The sequence below is a fragment of the Hordeum vulgare genome, chromosome 7H (assembly GCF_904849725.1).
Source record: "Hordeum vulgare subsp. vulgare chromosome 7H, MorexV3_pseudomolecules_assembly, whole genome shotgun sequence".
NCBI classification, from domain to species: domain Eukaryota; kingdom Viridiplantae; phylum Streptophyta; class Magnoliopsida; order Poales; family Poaceae; genus Hordeum; species Hordeum vulgare.
The window spans coordinates 510,333,492-510,358,778 of NC_058524.1; positions in this window are offsets into that span (position 1 = coordinate 510,333,492).

Genomic DNA, 25,287 nt, shown 5'->3' on the forward strand with positions numbered 1-25,287 from the left:
CGCATTAGCACTTGGTGAACACATGAACACCTCAAACTATGGTCATCACCGGGAGTGGTTCCGGTTATTGTCACTCCGGGTTGCCGGGTCATAACACATAGTAGGTAACTACAACTTGCAAGATCGGATCTAAAACACACATATATTGGTGACAACATAATAATTTCAGATCTGAAATCATGGCACTCGGGCCCTAGTGACAAGCATTAAGCATGGCAAAGTAGTAGCAACATCAATCTCAGAACATAGTGGATACTAGGGATCAATCCCCGTCAAAATTAACTCGATTACATGATAGATCTCATCCTACTCATCACCGCCCAGCGAGCCTACGAATAGATTGCTCACGAACGATGAAGAGCTTCATGGAATTTGAGAGGGAAGAAGGTTGATGATGACGATGGCGACGATTTCCCCTCTCCGGAGACCAAAACGGACTCCAGATCTTCCCTCCAGATGAAGAACATGATGTGGCGGCGCCTCTGTATCGCAAACGCGATGAAATCTTCTCTCTTGATTTTTTTCTGGGACGAAAGTGAATTTATAGAGCTGAGTTTGTGGGCGACAGGGCCACGTGTGCCCCACAAGCTTGCTAGCCGCCACCAGGGGGTGGCGGCTACACGGCTTGTGGCCCACTGTCCCATCCCCTTCGGTGGATCTTTCCGCAGGTATTTTTCATATTTTCCAGAAATACTCTCCGTAAATTTTCAGGACATTTCGAGAACTTTCATTTCTGCACAAAAACAACACCAAGGCAATTCTGCTGAAAACAACGTCAGTCCAGGTTAGCTCCATTCATATCATGCAAATTAGAGTCCAAAACAAGGGCAAAAGAGTTTGGAAAAGTAGATACGATGGAGACGTATCACATATCTCTGGTGAACCCACTAACATCAATTCATGGGTCTTTGACTGGATGACTCAAGGAACTCACCTGAAAGTACCAGCAACTGAATTGCTTCGCTCTACCCAGCTTCCAATTCGTTTAGATGAAGCAAGATGCCTGTATGATGAAAGGGAGCTACCAAATCATCTGATGGAAGTCCTCATGAAGCCCCTAGCACCTGGCCAAGCTCCAAGGACTCAATTCCTCGTCAAGGAGTTGAAGTATGTGCGTCGAACGCTTTAAAGAATCCTATCATGTTGGGGAACGTCGCATGGGAAACAAAAATTTTCCTACGAGCACGAAGACCTATCATGGTGATGTCCATCTACGAGAGGGGATGAGTGATCTACGTACCCTTGTAGATCGTACAGCACAAGCGTTAGAGAATGCGGTTGATGTAGTGGAACGTCCTCACGTCCCTCGATCCGCCCCGCGAACAATCCCGCGATCAGTCCCACGATCTAGTACCGAACGGACAGCACCTCCGCGTTCAGCACACGTACAGCTCGACGATGATCTCGGCCTTCTTGATCCAGCAAGAGAGACGGGGAGGTAGAAGAGTTCTCCGGCAGCGTGACGGCGCTCCGGAGGTTGGTGATGATCTTGTCTCAGCAGGGCTCCGCCCGAGCTCCGCAGAAACGCGATCTAGAGGAAAAACTATGGAGGTATGTGGTCGGGCAGCCGTGAGAAAGTCGTCTCAAATCTGCCCTAAAAGCTCCATATATATAGGAGGAGGGAGGGGGACCTTGCCTTGGGGTCCAAGGGACCCTCAAGGGGTCGGCCGAGCCAAGGGGGGGAGGACTCCCCCCCCAAACCGAGTTGGACTTGGTTTGGTGGGAGGAGTCCCCCTCCCTTCCCACTTCCTCCCTCTTTTTTTTTTCTTTTCCTTTGATTTACTTCTCTTGGCGCATAGGCCCCGTTGGGGCTGTCCCACCAGCCCACTAAGGGCTGGTGTGTCTCCCCAAAGCCTATGGGCTTCCCCGGGGTGGGTTGCCCCCCCCCCCCCGGTGAACTCCCGGAACCCATTCGTCATTCCCAGTACATTCCCGGTAACTCCGAAAACCTTCCGGTAATCAAATGAGGTCATCCTATATATCAATCTTCGGTTCCGGACCATTCCGGAAACCCTCGTGACGTCCGTGATCTCATCCGGGACTCCGAACAACATTCGGTAACCAACCATATAACTCAAATACGCATAAAACAGCGTCGAACCTTAAGTGTGCAGACCCTGCGGGTTCGAGAACTATGTAGACATGACCCGAGAGACTCCTCGGTCAATATCCAATAGCAGGACCTGGATGCCCATATTGGATCCTACATATTCTACGAAGATCTTATCGTTTGAACCTCAGTGCCAAGGATTCGTATAATCCCGTATGTCATTCCCTTTGTCCTTCGGTATTTTACTTGCCCGAGATTCGATCGTCGGTATCTGTATACCTATTTCAATCTCGTTTACCGGCAAGTCTCTTTACTCGTTCCGTAATACAAGATCCCGCAACTTACACTAAGTTACATTGCTTGCAAGGCTTATGTGTGATGTTGTATTACCGAGTGGGCCCCGAGATACCTCTCCGTCACACGGAGTGACAAATGCCAGTCTTGATCCATACTAACTCAACTAAAACCTTCGGAGATACCTGTAGAGCATCTTTAAAGTCACCCAGTTACGTTGTGACGTTTGATACACACAAAGCATTCCTCCGGTGTCAGTGAGTTATATGATCTCATGGTCATAGGAATAAATACTTGACACGCAGAAAACAGTAGCAACAAAATGACACGATCAACATGCTACGTCTATTAGTTTGGGTCTAGTCCATCACATGATTCTCCTAATGATGTGATCCCGTTATCAAGTGACAACACTTGCCTATGGCCAGGAAACCTTGACCATCTTTGATCAACGACCTAGTCAACTAGAGGCTTACTAGGGACAGTGTTTTGTCTATGTATCCACACAAGTATTGTGTTTCCAATCAATACAATTATAGCATGGATAATAAACGATTATCATGAACTAAGAAATATAATAATAACTAATTTATTATTGCCTCTAGGGCATATTTCCAACAGTCTCCCACTTGCACTAGAGTCAATAATCTAGTTCACATCACTATGCGATTCCAACGAATCCAACACCCATATAGTTATGGGGTCTGATCACGTCTTTCTCGTGAGAGAGGTTTTAGTCAACAGTTCTGAAACTTTCAGATCCGTGCGTTCTTTACAAATATTTATGTCATCTTATAGATGCTGCTACTACGTGCTATTCGGAAATGCTCCAAATATCTACTCTACTATATGAATCCGTTTCACTACTCATAGTTATTCGGATTAGTGTCAAAGCTTGCGTCGATGTAACCCTTTACGACGAACTCTTTAACCACCTCCATAATCGAGAAAAATTCCTTAGTCCATTAGTTACTAAGGATAAATTTTGACCGCTGCTAGTGATTCAATCATGGATCACTCTCTGTACCTCTCAACATACTTTGAGTCAAGGCACACATCAGGTGCGGTACACAGCATGGCATACTTTAGATTCTACGGCTAAGGCATAGAAGACGACCTTCGTCTATTCTCTTTATTCTGCCGGGGTCGGGTTTTGAGTCTTACTCAAATTCACACCTCACAACGCAACCAAGAACTCCTTCTTTGCTGATCTATTTTGAACTCCTTCAAAAACTTGTCAAGGCATGCATCTTGTTGAAACCTCCATTAAGCGCTTTCGACCTATCTCCATAGATCTTTGATGCGCAACGTTCAAGTAGCTCAATCCAGGTATTCCTTTGAAAAACTCCTTTCAAACAACCTCGTATGTTTTACAGAAATTCTACATTACTTCTGATCCACAATATGTCAACCACATATACTTATCAGAAATTCTATAGTGCTCCCACTCACTTCTTTAGAAATACAAGTTTCTCATAAACCTTGTACAAACCAAAAATCTTTGATCATCTCATCAAAGTGTATATTCCAACTCCGAGATGCTTGCACCAGTCCATTGAAGGATCACTGGAGCTTGCATACTTGCTAGTATCTTTAGGATCGACAAAACCTTCTGGTTGTATCACATACAATGTTTGCTCAAGGAAACCGTCGAGAAAACAATGTTTTGACATCCTACGTGCAATATTTCATAAATAATGCATCAACAACTAACATAATTCTAACAGACTTTTAGCATCGCTACGAGTGAGAAAGTCGCATCATAGTCAACTGTTTGATCTTGTCGAAAACATCTTTGCGACAAGTCGAGCTTTTCTTAATAGTGACTTATCACCATCACCGTCTGTCTTCTTTTAAAAATCCATCTTTACTCAATAGTCTTATGACCATCAAGTAGTTCTTTCAAAGTCTACACTTTGTTTTCATACATGGATCCTCTCTCGGATTTCATGGCTTCCAGCCATTTGTCAGAATCTGGGCCCACCATCGCTTTCTCCATAACTCGTAGGTTCACTGTTGCTCAAACAACATGACCTCCAAGACAGGGTTACCGTACTACTCTGCAGAAGTACGCGACCTTGTCGACCTACGAGGTTTGTAGTAACTTGATTCGAAGCTTGATGATCACCATCATCAGCTTCCACTTCAATTGGTGTAGGCGCCACAAGAACAACTTCCTGCGTCCTGCTACACACTGGTCGAAGTGATGGTTCAATAACCTCATCAAGTTTTACCACCCTCCCACTCAATTCTTTCGAGAGAAACCTTTCCTCGAGAAAGGATCCGTTTCTAGAAACAAACACTTTGCTTTCGGATCTGAGATAGGAGATGTACCCAACTGTTTTGGATATCCTATGAAGATGCATTTATCCGCTTTGGGTTCGAGCTTATCAGACTGAAACTTTTTCACATAAGTGTCGAAAGCCCAAACTTTCAAGAAACGACAGTTTAGATTTCTCTAAACCTCAGGCTATGCTGTGTCATCTCAATGGAAATACGCGGTGCCCTATTAAAGTGAGTGCGGTTGTCTCTAATGCATAACCCATAAACGATAGTGGTAATTCGATAAGAGACATCATAGTATGCACCATACCAAATAGTGCGTGGCTATGACGTTCAGACACATCATCACACTATGATGTTCCAGGTGGCATGAACTGCGAAACAATTTCCACATTGTCTTAATTGTGTACCAAAACTCGAAACTCAGATATTCACCCCCACGATCAGACCGCAGGAACTTGATCTTCTTGTTACGATGATTTTCCACTTCACTCTGAAATTGCTTGAACTTTTCAAATGTTTCAGACTTGTGCTTCATCAAGTAGACATAACCATATCTACTTAAATCGTCAGTGAAGGTGAGAAAATAACGATATCCACCGCGTGCCTCCACGCTCATTGGACCACACACATCGGTATGTATGATTTCCAACAACTCACTTGCACGCTCCATTGTTCCGGAGAACGGAGTCTTAGTCATCTTGCCCATGAGGCATGGTTCGCACGTGTCAAGTGAATCAAAGTCAAGTGACTCCAAAAGTCCATCAGCATGGAGTTTCTTCATGCACTTTACACCAATATGACCCAAGCGGCGGTGCCACAAAAATATGGCGCTATCATTGTTTACTCTAACTCTTTTGGTCTCAATGTTATGTATATGCGTATCGCTATCAAGATTCAATATGAACAATCCTCTCACATTCGGTGCATGACCATAAAAGATGTTACTCATAGAAATAGAACAACCATTATTCTCAGACTTAAAAGAGTAACCGTCTCGCAATAAACAAGATCCAGATATAATGTTCATGCTCAACGCAGACACTAAATAACAATGATTTAAGTTCATCACTAATCCCGATGGTAGTTGAAGTGACACTGTGCCGACGGCGATTGCATCAACCTTGGAACCTTTTCCTACGCGCATCGTCACTTCGTCTTTCGCCAGCCTTCGTCTATTCCGCAGTTCCTGCTTCGAGTTGCAAATGTGAGCAACAGAACCGGTATCGAATACCCAGGCACTACTACGAGAGCCGGTTAAGTACACATCAATAACATGTATATCAAATATACCTGATTTTTCTTTGCCCGCCTTCTTATCTGCTAGATACTTGGGGCAATTGCGCTTCCAGTGACCCATACCCTTGCAATAGAAGCACTCTGTTTCAGGCTTAGGTCCAGCCTTGGGTTTCTTCGGCGGACTGGCAATAGGCTTGCCGCTCTTCTTCGAATTGCCCTTCTTGCCTTTGCCGTTTCTCTTGAAACTAGTGGTCTTGCTCACCATCAACACTTGATGCTCTTTACGGAGCTCAGACTCTGCGACTTTCAGCATCGCAAACAACTCGCCAGGAGACTTGTTCATCCCTTGAATGTTGTAGTTCAACACAAAGCCTTTATAGCTTGGCGGCAGTGATTGAAGGATTCTGTCAGTGATAGCTTCTTGCGGGAGTTCAATCCCCAGTTCAGCTAGACGGTTTGAGTACCCAGACATTTTGAGCACATGTTCACTGACAGACGAGTTTTCCTCCATCTTGCAAGCATAGAATTTATCGGAGGTCTCATACCTCTCGATCCGGGCGTTCTTCTGAAAAATAAACTCCAACTCCTGGAACATCTCAAATGCTCCATGACGCTCAAAGCGACGTTGAAGTCCCGGTTCTGAGCCATACAAGACTGCACATTGAACTACTGAGTAGTCCTCCTTACGTGCTAACCAAGCGTTTTTAACATCCTGATCAGCCGTAGCGGGTGGTTCATCTCCTAGCGCAGTATTAAGGACATAATCCTTCTTCCCAGCTTGTAAGATTAGCTTAAGATTACGAGCCCAGTCTACAAAGTTGCTTCCATCATCTTTCAACTTAGCTTTCTCTAGGAACGTATTAAAATTCAGGATGACTGTCGCGTGAGCCATGATCTACAACACAAATATATTCAAAGTGGACTTAGACTATGTTCAAGATAATTAGAGTTCAACTTAATCAAATTATATGCTAAACTCCCACTCAAAAAGAACATCTCTCTAGTCATTTGAGTGGTTCATGATCCACTTACACTATCCCAAGTCCGATCATCACGTGAGTCGAGAGTAGTTTCAGTGGTAAGCATCCCTATGCTAATCATATCAGCTATATGATTCATGATCGACCTTTCGGTCTCATGTGTTCCGAGGCCATGTCTGCACATGCTAGGCTCGTCAAGCTTAACCCGAGTGTTCCGCGTGCACAACTGTTTTGCACCCGTTGTATGTGAACGTTGAGTCTATCACACCCGATCATCACGTGGTGTCTCAAAACGACGAACTGTAGCAATGGTGCACAGTCGGGGAGAACACAATTTCGTATTGAAATTTTAGTGAGAGATCACCTTATAATGCTACCGTCGTTCTAAGCAAAATAAGGTGCATAAAAGGATTAACATCACATGCAATTCATAAGTGACATGATATGGCCATCATCACGTGCTTCTTGATCTCCATCACCAAAGCACCGGCACGATGTTCTTGTCACCGGCGCCACACCATGATCATCCATCAATGTGTTGCCATCGGGGTTGTCGTGCTACTTATGCTATTACTACTAAAGCTATATCCTAGCAAAATAGTAAACGCATCTGCAAGCACATATGTTAGTATAAAGACAACCCTATGGCTCCTGCCGGTTGCCGTACCATCGACGTGCAAGTCAATATTTCTATTACAACATGATCATCTCATACATCCAATATATCACATCACATCATTGGCCATATCACATCACAATCATACCCTGCAAAAACAAGTTAGACGTCCTCTAATTTTGTTGTTGCATGTTTTACGTGGTGACCAAGGGTATCTAGTAGGATCGCATCTTACTTACGCAAACACCACAACGGAGATCTATGAATTGCTATTTAACCTCATCCAAGGACCTTCTCGGTCAAATCCGATTCAACTAAAGTTGGAGAAACCGTCACTTGCCAGTCATCTTTGAGCAAAGGGGGTTACTCGTAACGATGAAACCAGTCTTTCGTAAGCGTACGAGTAATGTCGGTCCAAGCCGCTTCAATCCAACAATACCGCGGAATCAAGAAAAGACTAAGGAGGGCAGCAAAACGCACATCACCGCCCACCAAACCTTTTGTGTTCTACTCGAGAAGACATCTACGCATGAACCTAGCTCTGATACCACTGTTGGGGAACGTCGCATGGGAAACAAAAAATTTCCTACGCGCACGAAGACCTATCATGGTGATGTCCATCTACGAGAGGGGATGAGTGATCTACGTACCCTTGTAGATCGTACAGCAGAAGCGTTAGAGAACGCGGTTGATGTAGTGGAACGTCCTCACGTCCCTCGATCCGCCCCGCGAACAATCCCGCGATCAGTCCCACGATCTAGTACTGAACGGACGGCACCTCCGCGTTCAGCACACGTACAGCTCGACGATGATCTCGGCCTTCTTGATCCAGCAAGAGAGACGGAGAGGTAGAAGAGTTCTCCGGCAGCGTGACGGCGCTCCGGAGGTTGGTGATGATCTTGTCTCAGCAGGGCTCCGCCCGAGCTCCGCAGAAACGCGATCTAGAGGAAAAACTATGGAGGTATGTGGTCGGGCAGCCGTGAGAAAGTCGTCTCAAATCTGCCCTAAAAGCTCCATATATATAGGAGGAGGCAGGGGGACCTTGCCTTGGGGTCCAAGGGACCCTCAAGGGGTCGGCCGAGCCAAGGGGGGGAGGACTCCCCCCCCCCAAACCGAGTTGGACTTGGTTTGGTGGGAGGAGTCCCCCTCCCTTCCCACTTCCTCCCTCTTTTTTTTTCTTTTCCTTTGATTTACTTCTCTTGGCGCATAGGCCCCCTTGGGGCTGTCCCACCAGCCCACTAAGGGCTGGTGTGTCTCCCCAAAGCCTATGGGCTTCCCCGGGGTGGGTTGCCCCCCGCCCGGTGAACTCCCGGAACCCATTCGTCATTCCCGGTACATTCCCGGTAACTCCGAAAACCTTCCGGTAATCAAATGAGGTCATCCTATATATCAATCTTCGTTTCCGGACCATTCCGGAAACCCTCGTGACGTCCGTGATCTCATCCGGGACTCCGAACAACATTCGGTAACCAACCATATAACTCAAATACGCATAAAACAACGTCGAACCTTAAGTGTGCAGACCCTGCGGGTTCGAGAACTATGTAGACATGACCCGAGAGACTCCTCGGTCAATATCCAATAGCGGGACCTGGATGCCCATATTGGATCCTACATATTCTACGAAGATCTTATCGTTTGAACCTCAGTGCCAAGGATTCGTATAATCCCGTATGTCATTCCCTTTGTCCTTCGGTATGTTACTTGCCCGAGATTCGATCGTCGGTATCCGTATACCTATTTCAATCTCGTTTACCGGCAAGTCTCTTTACTCGTTCCGTAATACAAGATCCCGTAACTTACACTAAGTTACATTGCTTGCAAGGCTTATGTGTGATGTTGTATTACCGAGTGGGCCCCGAGATACCTCTCTGTCACACGGAGTGACAAATCCCAGTCTTGATCCATACTAACTCAACTAACACCTTCGGAGATACCTGTAGAGCATCTTTATAGTCACCCAGTTACGTTGAGACGTTTGATACACACAAAGCATTCCTCCGGTGTCAGTGAGTTATATGATCTCATGGTCATAGGAATAAATACTTGACACGCAGAAAACAGTAGCAACAAAATGACACGATCAACATGCTACGTCTATTAGTTTGGGTCTAGTCCATCACATGATTCTCCTAATGATGTGATCCCGTTATCAAGTGACAACACTTGCCTATGGCCAGGAAACCTTGACCATCTTTGATCAACGAGCTAGTTAACTAGAGGCTTACTAGGGACAGTGTTTTGTCTATGTATCCACACAAGTATTGTGTTTCCAATCAATACAATTATAGCATGGATAATAAACGATTATCATGAACTAAGAAATATAATAATAACTAATTTATTATTGCCTCTAGGGCATATTTCCAACATATCATACACTATTGCTCCTATCAAAGGACATGATTCTGAAGAAGATGTTGTGGGGATTATGAAGAATATGCTCTTTCATATTATACATGGTAACCCCATAAATCTTCATGATTTCTTCTTGAGGACATTGTCCAACAATGCAATTTCACCGCATGAGTTGAAGATATATGCGCCCTCGATTATGAGATTCATCAGAAACATATCAGGTATCTACCTCGCAGATTACCTAAATCACCTGAGCTATCTGCCTCCTTCAAGCCCAACAAATCCTCGCATGATGACTGATCCTGAGATACTCATCAGTTTGCATTAGAAGGTGGATTGGAATCACAAATGGGTCAAGCCCCAGTTCGGCTCCATTGTCAAAACCCTCACTGCAACTCACAATGCCTTGAAGAGAAACCATTATTACCTTCGTGAGGTATTTGACCGCATATGGGCCACACTGTCCCACCTCAAGACTCGATAGGAACTTGAAGAAATGGAGTTTGTTCAGAACTTTGACTGGTCCTGGCCACCCAAGAAGAAATTCAAGCAGATCCCAGTCCCTGATTTGGAGGACAGTTCATTTTCTTCATACCGCGACGCTGATGATGATGAAGATCAAGGCGACACTGCTTCTGGTCCTACTCCACCAACAAACCCGAAGACATCTGGCGCCACTTCTTCAAAATGAAATTCCTCAAGGCGCTAGTCCTCAGTTTCTATCCCTTTTCATCAGTTGATGACAAAGGGGGAGAAAAGGTTAGTCTTCAAACGAGTCAATTTATGGGCTATTATAAACTTTATTAGGTTACAAACTCTCGTTCTTCTAATGTTTTTATGTAATGAGTTGTAACTTAAGCCCGATGATGGTCTGATACTTTTGAACATTTTTCCTCGCATGTTTGTTCCTCAAATTGATCAAGTGCATGCCTGCTGAAATTAGTCACACACCATCTTTCATCATGCATTTCAAATTCTTCATGATATATGTCAAATGAATGCATGAATTAGAAGATACAGGGGGATCTCCATGATACAAATCATCAATGTGCATTTGCAGTCCAATGCAAATTCATCAAAATGTGCACATCTTCAGTGGGAGTTTCTCGATATCTTGCAATGAAATTCCTCAAACTTAGTACTTACATTTTATATTTTTATCCCCGTTGAAAACTTAACCTATTTTTCATCAACCACCAAAAAGGGGGAGATTGTAAGCGCATCTAGTGCCCCTTAGTGATTTTTGGTAGATTGAAGACTTATAGGTTAAGAGAAGAACATGTTTGTGAGTGTACACACGCTTTATAAGTCGCCGAGGAGTTTGAGTTATTCGATGAATATCGACCCCTAAAAATGAACGTTATCAGGTGATGACTTTGGTCAATTCTTGAAGACTTTGGTCACGATGAAATTGACTTCTATTGAAGACTTTGGTCATTTCTTGAAGACTTTGGTCGCGAAGAAATTGACTTCACTTGAAGACTTTGGTCATTCTTGAAGACTTTGGTCGCGAAAAAATCGACATATGTTGAAGACTTTGGTCATTCCTTGAAGTCTTTGATCGCGAAGAAATTGTGACGAAATTGATATTCCTCATGAAGAAATTGTAGATGAGGAATTCGGTGCTCCTTGAAGAAAATGCTCTGAAGACTTTGAAGCTTGAGGATTTACTCTTTCTGTTTTATTTTCTTTTTTCTTGAGTCATAGGAACACCGTACTGTTAAAGGGGGTCGAGGTGATGCTACGGAATGAATTTCCTCATGATTCTCAACCCAAACCAATACCTACCAAATCCTCGAGTTAGGAATTTGAGACATGAGGACTTTAAGAGTCGAAAGTTTCGACCATTGTCGCGCTGCGCGCCACTTGTCCTAAACTTTATCCACCCAACGGTCACATTATTAAGGCCATTTATGTCTTATCATGCCGGCATGCTCCCAGGATATAAATAGCCACCCCCACAACCACTAGCTGGTTGGCTGCTCCGTGAGAAATTGATACTTGTCAATTTGAGCAACCCAATTCCTCGAGGACTTTGAGTGAAAATCATCAAGTGAGGAAATACTCCAAAACACCCAAATCAAACACAAAACCCAAGTGATTGAGAATCACTAAAGAATTTGTTCCTGTGTGGAACAGAAGCCTATTACCTTTGAGGATTGTGCATCCTCCAGGCGGTTACACTACAAGGAATATGCTAATACACGATGCTATATTTTCGTTGCTACATCGTGACGGTTTTTTGTTTACGACGATCTTACGACGAAAAACCAAGCGTCGAAAACGGAGCGTCACAAATGAACAACATCGACGTTTTGATCGAAATCGTCGTAACTTTTACGACGATTCCTGGATTGTCGTAACCTTTACGATGATCCTAAATCGTCGTTGGCAATCTAACCCAGTCCTACGTGGCAGTCCTACGTGGCAATATTACGATGAAATCAAAACGTCATGGTTGAAATCAGCCCAACCCATTTCAATTGATCACATGGGCTGATTTTATTTTTTGGGGCTTTTTCTTATTGGGCTTCTTTTTGGGCCTTAGCCTATTTGCAGCCACTTTAGTATTTTTTTACAAATTTTTTTGTATCCTTATAATTTGGCCCCGGCCTTTTAGTGCCCAAATACATTTGGTCCAGTTTCAATTTTGGCCTTTTCTAGTTTTTAAGTTCAGCAACTTTTCATTCCAGAACTTGGTTTCATTTCTATTTGTTGGGCCTTTTCAACCCAATTATTTGTCCAATATTAAATCCAACACTATTTAATATTCAAATCAAGAAAACTCCAAGTCAAATTAAAATCATCCATCATATAACATCACATAATACATCTCCCAAGTTTACATAACACAATAACTCATCTCATGAATACAATTCCTTACATAGAAATATAGCAAGAACATACAAAATTACACAATAAAACAATGGCACATATGCTAACAATGGAGTTCATTCCACTCTTCTATGAGTCATAGGTTCAGAAATTTTTATGTTGTGTTGATTTGAATGTCCCAAGTAGGCATCATCGACATCTTCTCACCACTTTCCTAGCAACAGAGAAAGAGACAAAACAAAAAACATTAGACTGTAATATTTCCTACAAAGCAAAAATACCATGGAAACCACGACGTACTTTTTCTGTGGACTACAGTTTACATTGCCTACTATGAATCTTTAAGTTTTTACCTGAATTATTGACTACAGTTTACATTGCCTACTATGAATCTTTAATCAAAATGATATGCTGCATTAGCACTCAAACTTCAATAGCTGTTTAATCAGGTATCAGGACATACCTTCTAATTTATAGATTAGTGCACCATTGATAGTAATCAGGATGTGAGAGTCAGCAGGATTAATAGCAGTACATCTAGCGTATAGAATCTGTACCGATAAGGCCTGATAAAAAGAAATAGATACCAAAGGCATATTAAAAGAAATATACTCCAGGATCCAATCCATGCATGAAAATAGAGGAAGTGGAACCTTACCAGGAAACTATAAACATCGATTGCAATATACTGATACAAGTTCTTCCCAAGAAACGGAGACAAGAAAGCATAGACTGCTATACACAGCAAGAAGAACACTGTTATAGCAACCACCTGTCGAAAAAAACACAATTCAAAGTTTATATAAGAAGAAAGAGTTTAGTATATCAAACCATCGACCGAACGGCTGACAAGAAAATACAAGTCACAACCAACCAAACAAAACCTGAACCGAGCACTGACAAACACCACTAGGGCTAAAACTAGACAAAACAAAAACAGCTCACGGAGGAGCCAGTAGCTAGCGTCAGCTTTAATCTGAGTTATGAGTAATGACCTAGGGAGTCAAGATGGAATGTACTTGTTATAACAAATCAAACAGCTTGCAGTGGCAGCAGCATAGAAGGAAGTGTAAATCCAACCTAGACGCCAGGACTTGAGCAAAAAAGCAAGACCGAAGCCTCCACCAAAAACTGAAAGCGAACTAAGGACTCCTAACCCTAGGTTTGTCATAAACAATAAGCATTTGAAGTCATAAAACCGTCAAATTTACATGTAATTTTTTTAATTATTTACACAAGTTAACCAATTAACCAGGCTTGCTCAGATATGGAAGATCTCTTGTAAAGTACAAGATCAAAGATAAAAAAGCTTTTGCCTATTTTCTTGATCTTTTAAACTACCATCTTTAAATTAATGAGGAAGGAGAGGTAAGACGATCAGTTCAGATGAAGGTAAAGTGGCAAACAGGGTGGTTTCGTCTGTACATATACCAGAGAGCCATTAGTAACTGTATTTTCTAAGTAAAGAGACGATCAGTCCATTTGGATGTCAAAAATGGAACATCCCTACGGAATGGAGCAGCTCCAAGCAAAATGAACTGGTAAAGAGGACAATTTTTAGATCAATGAGATTTATTCATCTAATCCTTATCAGTTAGGATATTTTAAAGAGCATTGAAACTAGTAATAGGCTTCAATCTCATTAAAATGAAATAATTACTCAAACAAAAGGATTGCATTATAATTCACTATCACATGATGCAGAACTAAAGACAGATGTGGGTACATCAAAATCTTGATATCCACACCCATGGAAAAAAGTTGACAGAACCAGCAACTGATCCGCAATAAATACCATGATCATCATCACAATAATCAGTGTGCGGATCGGGAAACTAGCGCCATGTAGAACCTTGACTAATAAACAATGATCCATAAATATACTTGCAAATGAGAAACTTTAATGTGCCATATACATTAACTTAAGCCAGTCAACATTTGGAAGTTAGAACACCTGTTTCTCACTTCACCACTGTTGAACAACGACCATTAACACCAATAGGTCTGTTTCTGGTCTATCTTACGAATTATGATTTTTGTTAATTCATGCTTTAAGAGAGAAAAAATTCATCAAACATGCCTAAACGTCTGGCCAGTGTAGCTATAAACAAACATTTGTGATTTAGCTACTAGCAATGATAAAGTCAATACACCATGAGAGAAGTTTCCACGCTCAAAATATTGTAGAGAAGGGGCAGCCTAGACGCCGGATCCATCCATCGCACGACGGGCCCAAGAAACCGTCTATTCACCTTAGAGGTCAGAGGAGCAGGGCAAACAGAAGCACCCAAACCGACGCGGGGCTGACAGGGGCCCTTTCTTTAGCTCCGGAGAAGCCGCTCCTGTCGGCGGGGAAGGGCTTGACCTCGCCATCGGACTCCTCGTCCACGAACCCCTCGAACATCAATCAGCAGCAGCAGCACATGAACAACATAAGCAATCAGCAGAGGCAGAGCACAGCAGCAGCAGCAACAATAAGCAATTAGCAGCAGCACATGAACATCAATCAGCAGCAGCAGCACATGAACAACGTAAGCAATCAGCAGAGGCAGAGCATAGCAGCAGCAGCACTTGACGCGCAACAACAGGCTAGCAACTCAACAATAAATCGAAGCAGAAGAGATGAAAGAGGTCTAGGTTACCTTGGTCGCCGTTGGAAGGAGAGGCTGCTGCAGTTCAGGACTTGCTCCGGTGAGAGGCTATCAAGCACGCCTTCGGGTAGTTCCCTGAACCAGGCCTGAATAGAATTGCACAACATGATTAACCCCTATGTTTTCGCCGGGCAGAGGTACCAAATGTGTGAAAACATACCACACTATATTAGTCCAGAAATTTCATACTCTCTTTGTTTCAAAATACTCATAGCTAGATTAAACAAGGAGAGAGTTACCGCTCCGCCAAAAGCGATAAGCTATCTCAAAACTAATCAAAAAGATAAGGTGAGTCGGTTGATTAAACTATAAACGTTAGATTGATGCATGTACTGTAATATCGTCCATATAAGTATCCTTTTTACTGTGATTCATATAATTAACTAGAAACAAAGATTGATAATATAATGTGTTGCTTTCAATTGTACTGTATAGTACATACCACACTATATCACTCCAGAAATTTATCATATAAGGATGACAAAGGAAGAATAAAATAACAGCGAAAAAACTTTCATTTTACGCAAGCTACCCTTTCAATATATAGAAGAATTATATTCATAATTGAAGTGACGAAACCAGCTGATATTATTTACAAAATAATATGCAGTCAAATATTTACAAAATAAAGCACCACAACATACATACTTTTTGTAGTTCTTTCACGAGATACATCCACATAACAAAAAGTATGTGTTTGGTTTGTACCAGGGAGCCACCTTAGTGCCAATAGCACATTCTTTCGTATAGTTGTTATAAAGATGGAAACAAATGGAGAAAAGAGTTTATTTCCCTTATGCAATGCAAATCCTGTCAAAGTAACAGATAAGTACCCGTTGGACGATATATAACAGGGCGACCAGCAACATAGGTGAACACGAAGCAGTTCTTGGTCCCCTGAAAGATGGCGTAAACTACAATTAGTGTAATCTTGTAAGGTAGAATACACATCCAAGAAACACCATAAGAATATGTGAAGAAGTGAAACTTGATACTTCCTTTGCATGATCGGCCGCAAAGCAGCCTCTACTAATCCACAAAAAACTGCTCCCTTTTTATCCCCAATTATCTGCCAAAGCACAAATAGGGAGATGGAAGCGAGCAACTAAAATACACAAAAATCAAGAGAAGCATTGTTATAACCAAAACAAAAGCAGTACCTACTATACTCTCTATACAGGAATTTCTATAGCTCACCCCCCCCCCCCCGTGCCCCCCAGATTGTAGTGTCTAAACCTATAAGGACCAAATCAAACGGCACAGAAGAGCGAAATTGTTTGCTCAGAAAGTCAGAAGCTAAAAATATGTATGTAAACAAATCATCTTTTCTTCTAGTGATCCACACAGCAACTTAACTAACCGGCCTCAATACTACTCAAATTGGAACTAGACAATGAGCTCCCCTTGTGTTCATGACTACATAATGTTTTCATGTTCTAAGTTTCCCAACAACCTGGTCCTTTCACTCCAGGGGATGATGTAGACAGAAATTAGGAAAATGCATATAGTCAATTATAACAACAATGTAACATCACCAAAGTCAGTTAAATTTTAAGATGCATGTATGATCCAGGTTCTATAGAACATGGTAGAAGGTGAAGTACGCAAACAAAGAAAATTTGGTGCTCAGAGCCTCACACCAAAGACATATTGTTGGGAAAATTTCGTATGCACCAGCATGTCCTAAAAATTCTAATGGAATGGCTTAGGAATGCGAAATTAACTGGGTGAATGAGAAGGCTATATAAACCTGCCAGTGCTACTTGAAAAGCATGTATCTTTTGATACTTTATTGAGATGACATTATATTTGCACATGAGGGCATGAAAATGGAAGTTATACAAAAGCACAGTATCTACTATGAAGCATACCAAAAGTGAATCACCAGCACAAAAGATCATGTGTCACATGTGTCAAAGTTCTATTATCATGTGTTATCACTATTATAATTAGTGGATATGAACTTTGCAATATATGATATGTAGATACTATCGCTATAGTAATACAAAGTTCTAAGCCCTATAAATTTCAGTTAGTAATCAACAGGCTCTAAAATGTACCCATCATTTCAAATAAGAGGGAAATTAAATGAGCTAATGTGTGGCTGCATGCAAGAATCTACAGAACCTTCATGGAATTGCATGACTCTGTTATCTCGGTCATGCCCCTTAGTATTTATAAGAAATACTAGCTTGTCCCTGGGTTCACTAATGATTTGATTTACATTAATGTCTGTTCAGAAAATGTCGAATTCTAGATAATTCAGTTAGCAGTTCTTTATTCACTATGTAAATAATTCATCACTTGCTAAAAGGATTATTCCGCTGTTGGTAGGAAATGCTAAACTTGCACTCGGAATTATTATTTTTCAATTAAATATGTATACCTCCAGCCAGCGTGTAGACAAGGGAGAGATTCCGGACATCGACAGCATCCTACAAGGCACAGATAATGTTTGTAAACTACTCCCAGCCCCAAAGGTTTGGTAATTAACATATCAATTACATCTTTGCCACTACTAGTTCCAGTGTACTTCATACAAAAAGAATAGTGTCCCAGAGCCACAGGAAGACATGAATAACATCTACGAGCTGAACTTCACAGGTTAAACTAATTAGGATTTATATTGCATTGATTTACTCTATGAAAGGTCCACTGAAGGCCCTCCTACCGTCACCGCTGTCCCAACCGCACCATGGTTACCTGCAGCAAAGGGAATGAAAGGAGGAGATGGTGAGGTGACGTGGGGAGGGAGAATCCAGACGAGGAAGGAGGAGAAGTACCAATCTGGGACATGCCAATGCTAGATCTGCCGCCCACTAGCCTCCACGTCGCCGTATGAGGCGGATCCCGGCAAAGTTAGGGATGCAGGCCGAAACCCTAGCTAGCCACCGCGGGGGGGGGGGGGAGGGTAGCATCGATGTTGGCCGGAAGGGAAGGAGGCGCGGAGCGTCGGGAGGTCCGGGGAGTGCTTCCCGCCGCCGGAGCTCGCCAGAACAGGCGGACATGGCAGGTGGCGGTGGTGAGGGAGAGGAGTTCGTGGGGGGGAGAGGATAGGTCACGAGACAAGACAGAGGGAGGTGGCCTTTGGTGGAGTTGGGTGAGCGCTCTCTCTCTCGCGGGCTCTTTTTCCTTTTCTTTTTTTTCTTTTTTTCTGTAGATAGATGGATATGTGCAGCGAGGGAGAGGGGTTCTTGGATGGATGGATGGATATGTGGGTTGGATAGCTGGATGGATGGATACGTGCCATGTCATCGATCCGTGGTACAAACGTTTCCACCAATAGAATCTAGCTCATGTAATTGTGTTTTCCATTTTTTTATAACTTCTAATTTTTTCTACCCTCTTGGATCGACGAATGAGGGAATCGCAGCTTTTTTGACGTTTTAATTGTGTTTGGCGCGTGACATATAATGGACCCACGAGTGACATGTGAACATAGTTAGAACATGTTACGACATTTTTACAATTGTCGTAAAAGTTATGACGATCTCATCTTATGCGGTTACGACGTTTTTGACTCACATCATCGTAATTTATATGTAGATTTGATCCCCTCAAACAGTTTACGTCAATCTCGGATGAAATAGTCATAGATTTATGACGAATTCATCAACGACGTCTTAAAAAACGTCATGTATGAACATATTTCTTGTAGTGTTAGGAGTGATGGTCTAAAGCATCGTACAATCGATTGTGGATCGCCGGTTGACCGAGTTTGTGAGCGTTTGAAAGTCTGCCCTGAAGTCTTACGATGAGTGTTGGGTGAGGACTGTGTGTCCTTAGCTCAAGGAGAATACGGTAGGGACTATTTGTCCCGGGACTGTGTGTCATTAGGTTTAAATACCTAACCGATCCGAACGAGACGTACAACTGTCACAACAGTTGGAACTGGGTCATTAACCACTGTCTTCATCAAGCTCCTCGTTCTATTTCCTCAACCTCTCTCATTTCATGAATTGTATGTTGAAGACTTTTGCCTTTACTGTTTGAAGAATTTGATTGAGGACTTTCATCAATTTCATCACCTCAAATTCTTCACTTTAGTTTTACATCACCTGCTTATCATGTACTAGTGTCCTATGCGAACCGAACTAAAATATCCAATATGAGGACATTGTTGTAGCCTGTTTTACATCCCTGTTCCTTACGCAACACGTTCTTCATGACTGAGGACTTTCCTCACTAGGAATTTCTTGAGTGATGAATTTATAAAAATCGCCTATCCCCCCCCCTCTAGTCGACTTAACGCACTTTTACATGGTCATTTTCTACATTCATAGGTTGGGCCTTATCCATCACATCATTCTCCTAATGATGCGATCCCGTTATAAAATGACAACTCGTGTCTATGACTAGGAAACCTTTACCATCTTTGATCAACGAACTAGTCCTTTAGAGTCTCACTAGGGACGAGGTGTTTTCTATGTACCCACACATGTATTTGAGTTTCCAATCAATACAGTTCTAGAATGGATAATAAATGATTATCATGAACAAGGAAATATGATAATAACTAATTTATTATTGCCTCTAGGTCATATTTATAACAGTCTCCCACTTGCACTAGAGTCAATAATCTAGTTCATATTACTATGTGATTAACACCCAATGAGTTCTGGGGTTTGATCATGTTTTGCTTGTGAGAGAAGTTTTATTCAACGGGTGTGCAACATTCAGATCCATGTGTACATTACAAATCTCTATGTCATACTGTAGATGTTGCTACCACGCTCCACTTGGAACTATTCCAAATGACTGCTCCATTATATGAATCAGCTTTGCTACTTAGAGACATCCGGATTGGTGTCAAAGCTTGCATCGACGTAAAACTTTACGAAGAACTCTTTTATCACCTCCAGAATCGAGAAACATTTCCTTAGTCCTCAAGTTACTAAGGATAATTTTGACTATTATATAGTGATCCAATCCTGGATCACTCTTGGGCCCCTTGACAGACTCATGGCAAAGCACACATTAGAGCCTATGGCATACTATAGAGCCTATGGCTAAGGCTAGGTACACAGCATGACATACTATAGAGCCTATGGCTAAGGCATAGGGGACAACCTTCGTTCTTTCTCTTTCTTCTGCCGTGGTCGGGCTTTGAGTCTCACTCAAGTCACACCTTGCAATACAGACAAGAATTCCTTCTTTGACTGATCCATTTTTGAACTCCTTCAAAATCTTGTCAAGGTTTCATTGAAAGTTTTCTCAAGTGTCTTGATCTATCTATATAGATCATTATGTCCAACGTTCAAGGAGCTTAATCTATGTTTTCCTTCGAAAAACTCCTTTCAAACAACCTTATATGCTTTCCAGAAATCCTACGTTATTTCCGATCAACAATATGTCAACAACATATACTTATTAGAAATTTTATAGTGCTCCCACTCACTTTCTTGGAAATACAAGTTTCTCATAAACTTTGTACAAGCGAAAATACTTTGATCATCTCACCAAAGCGTATATACCAACTCCGAGATGCTTGCTCCAGTCCTAGAAGGATCACTGGAGCTTGCATACCTGTTAGCATTCTTAGGATCAACAAAACCTTCCAATTGTATCACATACAACCTTTCATCAAGGAAACATGTCGCGGGTATAATTCTGACAGTAGATGTGTAGGGTACGAAAGGATGGGCAGAGCCTTAGCTACGGCGAGGTTGTATGAGTTCAGGCCCCTCTAAGGTGGATGTAAAAGCCCTACGTCTCAGTGATCTTGGGAGCTTAGTGTCGAGTGGAATATAGGATTACAGTAAAAACCAACCCCTGCACCAGTGGGAAGGGCGGCTTATATAGAGTGCGCTGCCCTTCATAATGGCCCGGTGGACAGGGGTGGAATAGTGGCGAATAAATTCCTACGTTATAGGTAATGTATGCCTTAAATGCTAATAATGGTGTATGAAAACGTATGACCGTTGCCCTCCTGGGAGGTTACGATGTATAGAGTGGAATCCAGTCGGTACGTTAAATACGCTCCGAATGCTCGTCGCCGACTGGATGATGGGGGAGTCCTTAGTTCAGTCGGAATTGACTAAGGTCCTTGTCTTCTATGAAGGGTAGTCCTTGGGTAGGACCTGTAGGGCAGGCCTATGACCCTACCCTAGGACTATAACCCCATCATTAGTCCCCGAATGGATCGGGGTTGAAACGATGAAGTGATGCTTGGAGTACGGATCCGACTGGTATGGATGTGACTTTGGCGTTGTTTGCCTCGATCCATTCTATCCTTTCAACCAGTGACCTGAGTGAATATACCAGTGAAACGAAGCGTCAGGGACCGAGTGCTTCCGCGGAATCTTTCAATGTGACCGGTCAAACTGACAGCGGCGGATTTTTTGGGATCCTCAAATTTTGGTTGCCGCACGCTCAGCGGGGATGTCGACATTGCCATCGAGTAGTTTCTGCCGCCTCGATTACCGCGCCTTTATCTTCTCCACTAATATCGCCGCAGCCGGTCGGGGGATAAGATTTCGGGGCCACCTGTTAGTGACTCAGTCAGAAGCTTATTTAAGTCTCTCCGGCGGGGGTTTCTTGTTGCGCTGCCCTTGTTACTCGCATTCACCTCGCTCCTCCTGTAGCTCCCTGCGCGCTCCAAGCCTCCTCCTTCCTCTCCTCCTTGCCGGATTTGTTGCCTTCACCATGACGAAGGGACATACCAGCAAATCGAGTCGCAGAAGAAGAAGAAGAAGGGGGCGGCCCCTGCTTAGCGGCGACAGCGGGCATTGCCGGCGGGTTGGATCGAGGGGGATTTCCTCCCCTCCACGGTGACGGTGGACGACTTGCTGGAGCTAGTGGAGCACGGCATGATCGCCTACAAGTCGTGGAGGCTGCCGACGGAGGGCGAGACAGAGCCGGCGCCGCAGGAGGGGGAGTGCGTCCTCCTACTCAGCCACGTGTTCACGGGCTTCTCCTTGCCTCCCCACCCCTTCTTGAGAGGTATTATGAATCACTTCGGGGCGCTGCTCCATCATTTTCCTCGGAACGCGATAGCCCATCTTGCCGCATTCGTCACCCTTTGCGAGTGCTTTATTGGATGTCCCACCCATTGGGGGCTCTTTAAGTACATCTTCTCCGCTAGGTCCCAGACTGTCAAAAAGCTTAGCCAGTCGGACGATAAAACCCATCTCCTCCAGCTCTGCGGGGGCTTAGGCTCCCAGAAGAAAACGAAGAGTAGCTACCCCCCTCTCCAGTTGTTCGAGTCAGTTAGGAACTGGCAGTCGACCTCGTTCTACTGCCAGGACATAGCTTGTCTGAATGCCGCGACTGGGTTGCCACCCTTTAGCCTAGACCGTCCGGCCCCTCCCAGGCAGCTTGCGCTCTCAAAGGTGGAAAAGATCCAGATCCAACCTCTGGTCGACACGCTGATAGCTGTCGTCCGCAAGGGAGTCACCGGCACAGACTTGCTAGAGACTTTTCTGGGTCAGCGCATCTAGCCGCTGCAAGCCCGACACCACGCCATGTGGCACTACGTGGGGCCTGAGGATTCCACTTGGACTCATCCAGAGTGGGTGACGGGGGAGGTTGTGACAGCATGGGTCCGCGGCATCACACGCGCATGCGACAACCCCCGAGGAGCCCGGCGGGTGAAGCCCTTCCACGCCGATAATCCTCCTCCGAATGAGGTGAGCACCTCTTGTCGAGTGCTTTCTACCTTCTTAGATTTATCGCTTTTTCTTGTACCACCGCCTGACGTCTGACGTTGTCGACTGTATTTTGTGCAGGACTGGACCAACTGGTATTCACCCGTCTCGAACGGGAATCCAGCTGAGGAAGAGGAGGGCAGCCAGGAGGGCAGCGTGGATAGCGCCGAGTACGTCTCCGATAGTGGGGAGACGGAGGAGGAGACTGAAGAGGAGGAGGGGGAGGTTGGGGAGCAGAGCTCGCCACCTCCACCATCAGAGCCTCGAACTAAGCGCCGTCACGAATCTGCGGCTCCACCGGCTCCTCTAGTGGCCCCGAGTGCTCCGCCAGCCTCTCCCGTGGCTCCGAGTGCTCGGAGCGTGAAAAGGACTAGGAACGCTGCTGCCGAGCCAACGGACCAGCCGTCCAAGGTGGCCAAACCTAGCGGGCCCAAGCCTCGGAAGCTTTGCCTCGGATGAGGATCGTTGTTCCAGTCGCCTCAGCGTAAGTGTCTTGTTCTCCCATCTTCCTTCAGTACCTAGTTGAACTCATGCTTATCCGGCGAGTGGATTTTACTCGACAGAGCTGCTACCTCCGCCACCTCTCTGCCGCGCCAAGACGATGATCCCATGGATACGGATAACGCTGCCACATCTCAGCAAGGAACGTTGTCGCGACTCCGAGAGTTTGTATTTTTGTTTCGCGAGTGCTGTCCTTAATCTTGCCCTTTTTTCTGCAATTCCATGTTGTTCAGTGGGGCTTCCTTCGAAGGTGATTCATCTGGAGGAGGACAACCGGAGGGGGTCAGGGCCAACTTTGGCGCCTGTCCTTGAGGTTGTTCCATCTGCTGCTGCTCCCACCACGAACGAGCCGCCGACCGAGACGATGCTGCCGACTGAGACGGTGCCCCTCGCGGCAGAACCGACTGGAGCGGCGCTGGGGATGCCCAAGGAGTCTTCTGTCGTGCCGGGTCCGTCGACCGTTCAGTATGACGCCCGACACCTCCTGGAAGACCAAGTGGGGGCCGCCAATGAGGCCATGGTGCAGGTGGAGCTGCTGGTGGGTGACGCCAAGGGAGCGTATGACTCCATCACGTCTTTGTACAAGAGAAGCTTGGAACTCCGGGACGATATCCGAGTAAGTGCGCTAGTAAGTGTTTACTTCCTTCTTGTTACCCACTGGGAGTTTAAGTGATATACTCGGATACGGTAGGATTATTTTGCAGTGGGTTCACTCTAAGTGAACCCAGTGGGTGTAGTCCCCGAGACTTCTGTCGAGTGCTTGCACCGGCAGTTGTCTTTATATGCATTTTCCATGACCTGATCAGATCAGAGCTGATCTGCCCGAATGGTACCAGTGGGGGCACTCCGAGTGCACCCACAGGGTGTAGTCTCTGAGAGTAGTGTTACTCAGGTCGGGTAATAGTAGTCTCATAGGTTTGTCTGTTTGACATGTAGCTCAATAGGGCCGACCTGTTCGAGCTTCATGCCAGTGGGGTCACTCTTAGAGAACCCACTGGGTGTAGTCCCCGAGACCGCTGTCGATTGCTTGCATCGGCAGGGGTCTGAAGAACTTTGAGCTTTGATTGTTTTCCTTGATGAATGTGTCTGATCTGCCCTTTGTGCTTATTTGGCAGAAGACTTGCAAAATGGGATCCGCGTACAATGCTTTGAAGGCTGAAAAGATTCAGCTTGCTGCGGACTTGGAGGTTGCTGTGAATGACCTGGCTGGTGTGAAGGGGGCTCTTGCTGACCGAGAGAAGTCTTTGGAGGAGTCCGGGAGACCAACAAGGCATTGGTAGCCGAAATTGAAAAGTTGAAGAGTCAAAGAACCGAACGGATGGCTCAGCTGAAGTTGATGAACAATCGGTGCATGGCGCAAGAGAAGTACGTCAGCGACTGGGCAAGGAACATGATTGCACTGCTCGGTGGTAAGCTTTTTGCCGAGTGCTTCTTGACTTTGTAGTTCATTCTGCGCTTACTTTCTGCTCGTCTTTTCTTTGCAGATTTTTGTCTGGATGCTGAGGCTGAAGCAGCTGACATTGAGCGGTCGGTTGTTCCGAACGTTCCACTCGGCGACGAAGCCAATCGGGACTTGCTCCGAGCGCATATTCGCCTTGGCAGAGTGGGACCTTTCATTGGCCGCCTGAGAGAAGTCATCGGCCGGATCGACAAGGAGCTGTAGCCCAAAGACGATTCCCGGCGGGAAATAGAATGGTTGATGACTCGGCTGGAGGACGTCCCGAACAGAGTGCGGGCATGGAAGAAGTCTTCCGCTTGTTGTGGTGTGGACGTGGCGCTATCGCTGGTCCGAGTGCACTGCAAGGAAGCTCGCGAAGAAAAGCTGAAGGCGTTG